Here is a 5,997-nt window from a genome sequence, read left to right as displayed (position 1 = left end):
GAAGTGATGGGAGCTCGGCATGCACACCATCCTTCCAACAGCACATCCCAGCAGCAAGGGATCACAGCGCTGGCACAGCTGAAACAAAAAGGGTGTGCGAGTTTCCTGTTAGCACTCAGTGTAAACAAATCTACCACTTGTAGATTGTATCTAATCACACCCCTTTGTGTGCACCTGTGTGCAACCCAACTCCTCAGCACACGCACACGTTTGTGCCACCCTGTCCATGCACTCACCACGTGCCCTCCAGCATCACTGCTGCCTCCTCTAGTACCAGACCCGCAGATGCTCCAGAGCTCATTAGCATGGACTTCCTTCCTCCCCTCAGCAGCTGCTCCTGCACTCACCTTCATTCCTACTCAGATACCGGCTGCTTCCAGCACCAGCTGACCTGCAAGACACAGAAAGGAAAGGTGGGAGTCATGCAAATCCCCAAGAAGCCCAAGGCTGCATCACCACCACGTATGGCAGCCTCAGGAAGTCAGCTGCAACTACAGACTTTGTCAGAATGGAAACAGGAATCGTCAGTTAATTGTGACCTCTGAACTCATTGCCACCATCAGAAACAGGCACTGAAATCGCTCACTTCACTGCAGCTGGTTACCTCCTGATTTTGGGAAAATGCAGACACGGAATTGAAGGACACCAGCAAAGTGACATCTACTTCATTGTAGGTGGTTAAGCTTGGAAGCAGGACTTGAGCAAGAAAAGCTTCTCAGCTCCTTGTAAGGCACTAAGTAATGGGATGATTTCCCATCCCTGCAGAAATCCTGACCTCTGCCACAGGTGGCTGAGTGACACAAAAGCTGTGTCCTTGGTTCCCAGCCTTACCTTCTCATGTCGTTCATCTTGCTCTGCAGCTCCTGCTCTGAATAGTCTTCTTATATTCCCACATGATGTACCCTGAAATACATCATTTAGTGAGTCTGAACAAAACATAAGACATTAATTGGAACTATGAAGAAATGTCTTTTGCACTTTACTTGGAGAATGTTCCATCCTATAACTTCTGCTCTCAATTGTAACACATGATTTTTTATAAAAAGAAAGATAACAAGTCAGCTCTTCAGTGTGCACATTGATGAAACTTGGTGAAATACAACTTTAAGAAAAGGTAATTTGAAAACTTCAATATTCTTATCAGAATCTCTGCTATTAGTTACCGTTCCAATGTTCTGATCTGATGATGTGTCTCTCAGAGCTGTTTTGTCACTCCCCCCCTCAAATGCACTTCAAGTGCTTTAGGAGCATCACTGGAATTTTGAATAAACTCGATATATCTTAGCAAAGCTGCTACAGCTGCACAACTGAAGTACTTTGGAAAAAAAAGAAATCTTTAATGAACGCTGAACAGTGTTATTTAATTATAATCCAGGTAATTAAATTAATTAAACCAAGGAAATCACCTTCCAGTCACTCAGCTCTCACCAGGGAAATCGCTTCCCTGCCAAGCAGATGCAACCAACACAAGCTGCTACATCACTCTAGGGCCCCACTGAGTCTTCCCAAGGGGTCTCCAAAGGCTTCCCTGTTGACTTCTGGGAACCTGGGAACACTCACATGGAAGCCAGTGCCCCCTAATGTGCCCCAGAGGTTTCTCAGGGCCCCACAATTAGCTCTACAGACATCCAGACATGCCCCAGAGCAAGTATGTGTGCTGTAGGGAGCCCAAGAGACATTCCAGAGCACCCTAGTACTCCTCAGTGCACTCATGGATGCTTCACCTGTCTCTAAATATGCCCTACTGGACTTTGTTTTCTCTTCTGGAGCTTTCCTTAGTTCTCAGCTTTGCTTTCTCATGCCATTTATCTCGCTCCACAGCTTTTGCTCGCAATATTCTCTCTTGCATTCCCACCTTCCAACAGAATCACAGAATTGTAGGGGTTGGAAGGGACCTCTAGTGATCATTGAGTCCAACCCCCCTGCCATGGCAGGTTCCCTACACCACGTCGCACAGGTAGGTGTTCAGGCGGGTCTTGAATATCTCCAGAGAAGGAGACTCCACCACCTCCCTGGGCAGCCTGTTCCAGTGCTCCGTCAGCCTCACCGTAAAGAGGTTCTTGCACACATTTGTGCGGAACTTCCTATGCAGAAGTTTCAGCCCATTACCCCTAGTCCTGTCCCCACGCACTACTGAAAAGAGACCAGCCGTGCCACTATGGCCCCCACACCTCAGGTATTTATAAACCTGGATCAAATCCCCTCTCAGCACCGCCAACGACAACCCTCTGCACTCTGCCAGTCAGACAGTTCACGACCCACTTCACTGTCCACTCATCTATCCCATACTTCCTCAGCTTTGTTATAAGGATGTTGTGGGGGACAGTATCAAAAACCTTTCTGAAATCAAGGTAGACTACATCTACCACTCTAGCCCCGTCCACCCAGCTAGTGACATCTTCATAAAAGGCCACCAGGTTGGTCAAGCACGACCTCCCCTTGGTGAACCCATGCTGAGTACTCCTGATAACCTCCTTATCACCCAGTTCTCTGGAGATGGCATCCAGCACAAGCTGTTCCATCACCTTCCCTGGGACAGAGGTGAGGCTGACTGGCCTATAATTACCTGGCTCTTCCTTCTTGCCCTTTTTGAAGACTGCAGTGACATTGGTCATCCTCCAGTCTTCAGGCACCTCCCCAGTTCTCCAAGACCTCTGAAAGATTACAGAGAGCAGCTCAGCAATGACCTCCACCAGTTCTCTCAGCACCTGTGGATGCACCCCATGCACCCATCCCATGTATTTATGGACATTAATGTTTCCTAGGCAATCACAGACCACCTCTTCCCTGACTAAAGAGAAATCTCCTATTGTCCAGACTCTCTCATTAACCTCCAGGGTCTGGGATTTCTGAGGGAGAGCCTTTTCACTAAAGACAGAAGCAAAGAAGGCATTCAGTGTTTCTGCCTTCTCAGCATCCTCTGTTATCAGAACGCCTTCCTCCCCCCCTTGTTTTTTGTTTATTAGCAAACTATTAATATACTACAAAATAATAGCACTAATTACTAAGTAACATCACCATGCCAGCATCCCGACCACCTGCTTTAGAGATTTCTCCTTCATTTTGTGCAACACTTCAAAAACTGCAAAGGAAAAAAGCAAGTACAGAACCAGGACACCACTTCCCTCAGGATTTTACAGTCTCATTCATGTCTCACAGATGGAGGTCCTGACAACAAGAGCTGTGTCTGTCCATAACAAGGACTCACCTCTGCAGGTGCAGGGGCAGCTCTCAGAGAAGCCTTCTTCATTTCTGCTTTCTTCTCTTTTTGTCTTTTGACTGGGAGGTGGTGTTGATCTGCCTGAGGGAAGGGAGGCCCCTTCAGAGGGATCTAGATTAGCTGGATCAACCTCACTGGGCTGAGGTGAATGGGATGTGGTACACCCAGGCCAAGTGCCAGGTCCTGCACTTTGGCCACAATAACCCCATGCAGCGCTATAGGCCTGGGGCTGAGTGGCTGCAGGACTGTGCAGAGGAAATGGACCTGGGGCTGTTGGTCGATGCTCAGCTGAACATGAGCCAACAGTGTGCCCAGGTGGCCAAGAAGGCCCACGGCATCCTGGCCTGTCTAAGAAATAGTGTGGCCAGCAGGAGCAGAGAGGTAATCATCCCCTTGGACTCAACACTGGGGAGGCTGCGCCTCAAGTCTTATGTTCAGTTTGGGGTTCCTCGCTACAAGAAAGTCATTGAGGCACTGGAACTTGTACATGGAAGTCTGTCCCTCGAGCAGCTCCCATTCATCATCAGCTCCCATTCTGAACCCCACTGTGCAAAACAGCAAAACTTCTACTGCAAATGGCTGCAGTCACCAAAGCTCAGCCCACTATCCAGGTATCAGCCTTCTCCCTTCTGTTTTCCATGTTAGCCCATAGTTTTGCTTCCAGAAATGGAACTCCTCTTTAACAGCCAAAACACAAACTAATACATCACTTTCACTGCTCCTTCCCGCACCCCCATAGGAATGGTTACCTGACATCCCCTACAGCACAGCACCTGCTCACAAGTATCATTCAAACTCTATTCTTTCATACTTCTTGAGAGAGGACGGTAAAAACTCCCTTCTGCATGGCGGTAAGGACAGTCTGTCCCCATCACATCCCTCTGTGTGCTGAAAGCTGCCATTGGATCTCTTGCAGCCTGCTGGCTGCTGCTCACAAACACAGGGAACTGCACCACACTGATTCTAAAGAGAGAAAGGAAGAAACTCTGGTGGGAATGAGCACCCAAGGTTTGCAGAGATGCTCCAGATTGTGACAGAGATGGAATATCAGAGTGCTGGGACATGATTGATCACTAAGGAAAACACTTGGAAGCACATTCAATCTGCAGAAGCTGTAATTGCTGGGCACAGTCAGCTTTCCTATGGCTCATCTGGAGGAGGCGGGTGGTCTCACACATCTGCTCAGGGGCTTCAGCTGAGACACTTGCACAATGCTGGGATCATTCTGATGGAAACTATGTCTTCAGATACCATGGTTAAATCCATCCAAAATGATCAAGCCGAGCCTTAGCTCTTGAGCAGCACTTCTTCCCCACCCTTCACTACTCCAAGCAGCTCCAACAAACTTCTCAGAAGAAATCCAGGCCAGCACAGACCTGGAAGACCAGAACCAAGTGCCGCTGGTGGGACGGCAGTGCCCACTCCTTGCTTCCACCCTGCTCCAGCAGGTTAAGGAGTCTGAGCCTCACTGGCCTTTGACAGCTCAAGACTTTCAGCACCTCATGCCAACATTTCTCACTAAGATACACCTCAGGCATTGAATTCTCTTCTCACTACCTCCTCCCAGTCCTCTCCTAGGAACAGAAACCATTCAGATTCTACAGCAAACTACAGCATCTGCACTGCAAGAGCACACTGAACCACCTGCAACAATGAAACATGGTTTTGGAGAGTGGGTTTGAAAACACACCTTTAGACAGCTGTCTCCCTGTAGCCAAAAGGAAATTAAGCAGCAAAAGAAGAGTCCAGCCTGAAACATGCCCATGCTACTAGCCCAGGTTTTTCACAGTGAATGTAAAATCCATCCTGTTCTTGAGGTAACAAATGACCAGTGGGTCTCCCTTTGCTCCACCCCTTCTCCTTCAAAGCCAGAAAAAGAAAGAAAAAACAAGCAGAAGAAACCCAGACGTACTTTTCCACACACAGAGCAGAAAGTGGAACAGCAGTTGGTCTCCTTCCTGAGACATGGTGGGGAGCATCCCAGAGGAAGCCCAAGTTCTTTGCTTCTCTCCACAGGGACTTCAAGCACTCTTGGCAAGAGCTGCTTTGGTTCTTTCTTCAAGTGCTTCCATCACCAGAATCTCCTTTGGAAAAGGAACACTAAAGAAAGAATCAGCAAATGAGAAAGAATGAGCAATAACCACTTTCCCAGCTTTTTTCTGACATGCAATTAAGACTCACGACTTGGGCAAGGTCTTAAAATCAGCTGGTTACAAGAACTGTCCCAAAATATATCCAGCTTCTGTACAGCTGCCGTTATTTCTGTCAGTGAGTGTAATCACAGAATCATAGAATGGCCCGGGTTGGAAGGGACCTCAAGGATCATGAAGATCAATCGCCTCCCTGTCCCTGCTGGCCATCCCCTCTTCTGATGGAGCCCAGGGGACCATTTGCTCTCTGAGCTGCAAGAGCACGCTGATGGCTCACGTTCTGTTTTTCATCCACCAGGACCCCCAGGTCCTTCTCTGCGGGGCTTCTCTTAAGGACTGCTCCTCCCAGGCTGTAGAAATGCCTGGGATTCCTCCAGCCCAAGTGCAAAACCTTGCACTTTGCTGTCTTGAACCTCATTAGATTCACCTAGGCCAACCTCTCGGTTGAGCTCCCTCTGAATGGCATCCCTTCCTTCCACTGCATCAGCCGCACCACTCAGCAAACAGCAGAGGGTACACTCCATTGCATCATTGGTGTCACTGATAACCATGTTAAAATGCACTGGTCCCAAGACAGACTCCTGGATGACACCACTTGTTATCAGCCTTCACCTGGACATCGAACCA

The 5,997-nt window shown here is 48.4% G+C and overlaps 1 long non-coding RNA gene across 1 annotated transcript; it reads right to left on the bottom strand.

The window, feature by feature from the left end:
* Nucleotides 1-276: 276 nt before the first annotated feature.
* On the bottom strand, nt 277-5,283 carry LOC146756390 (uncharacterized). The gene is made up of 4 exons (XR_014937476.1): nt 5,133-5,283; nt 2,567-2,654; nt 832-903; nt 277-391 (listed from the first exon to the last, which is right to left on the bottom strand). It is a non-coding gene; the product is annotated as an uncharacterized LOC146756390 (long non-coding RNA).
* Nucleotides 5,284-5,997: the final 714 nt, after the last annotated feature.

This window comes from Coturnix japonica, chromosome 27, assembly GCF_054131305.1.
Source record: "Coturnix japonica strain WE chromosome 27, WE-NBRP24, whole genome shotgun sequence".
Taxonomy (NCBI): Eukaryota; Metazoa; Chordata; class Aves; order Galliformes; family Phasianidae; genus Coturnix; species Coturnix japonica.
Note: the sequence above shows the minus strand (reverse complement) of the source record. Positions and strands in the feature narration are given on the sequence as shown.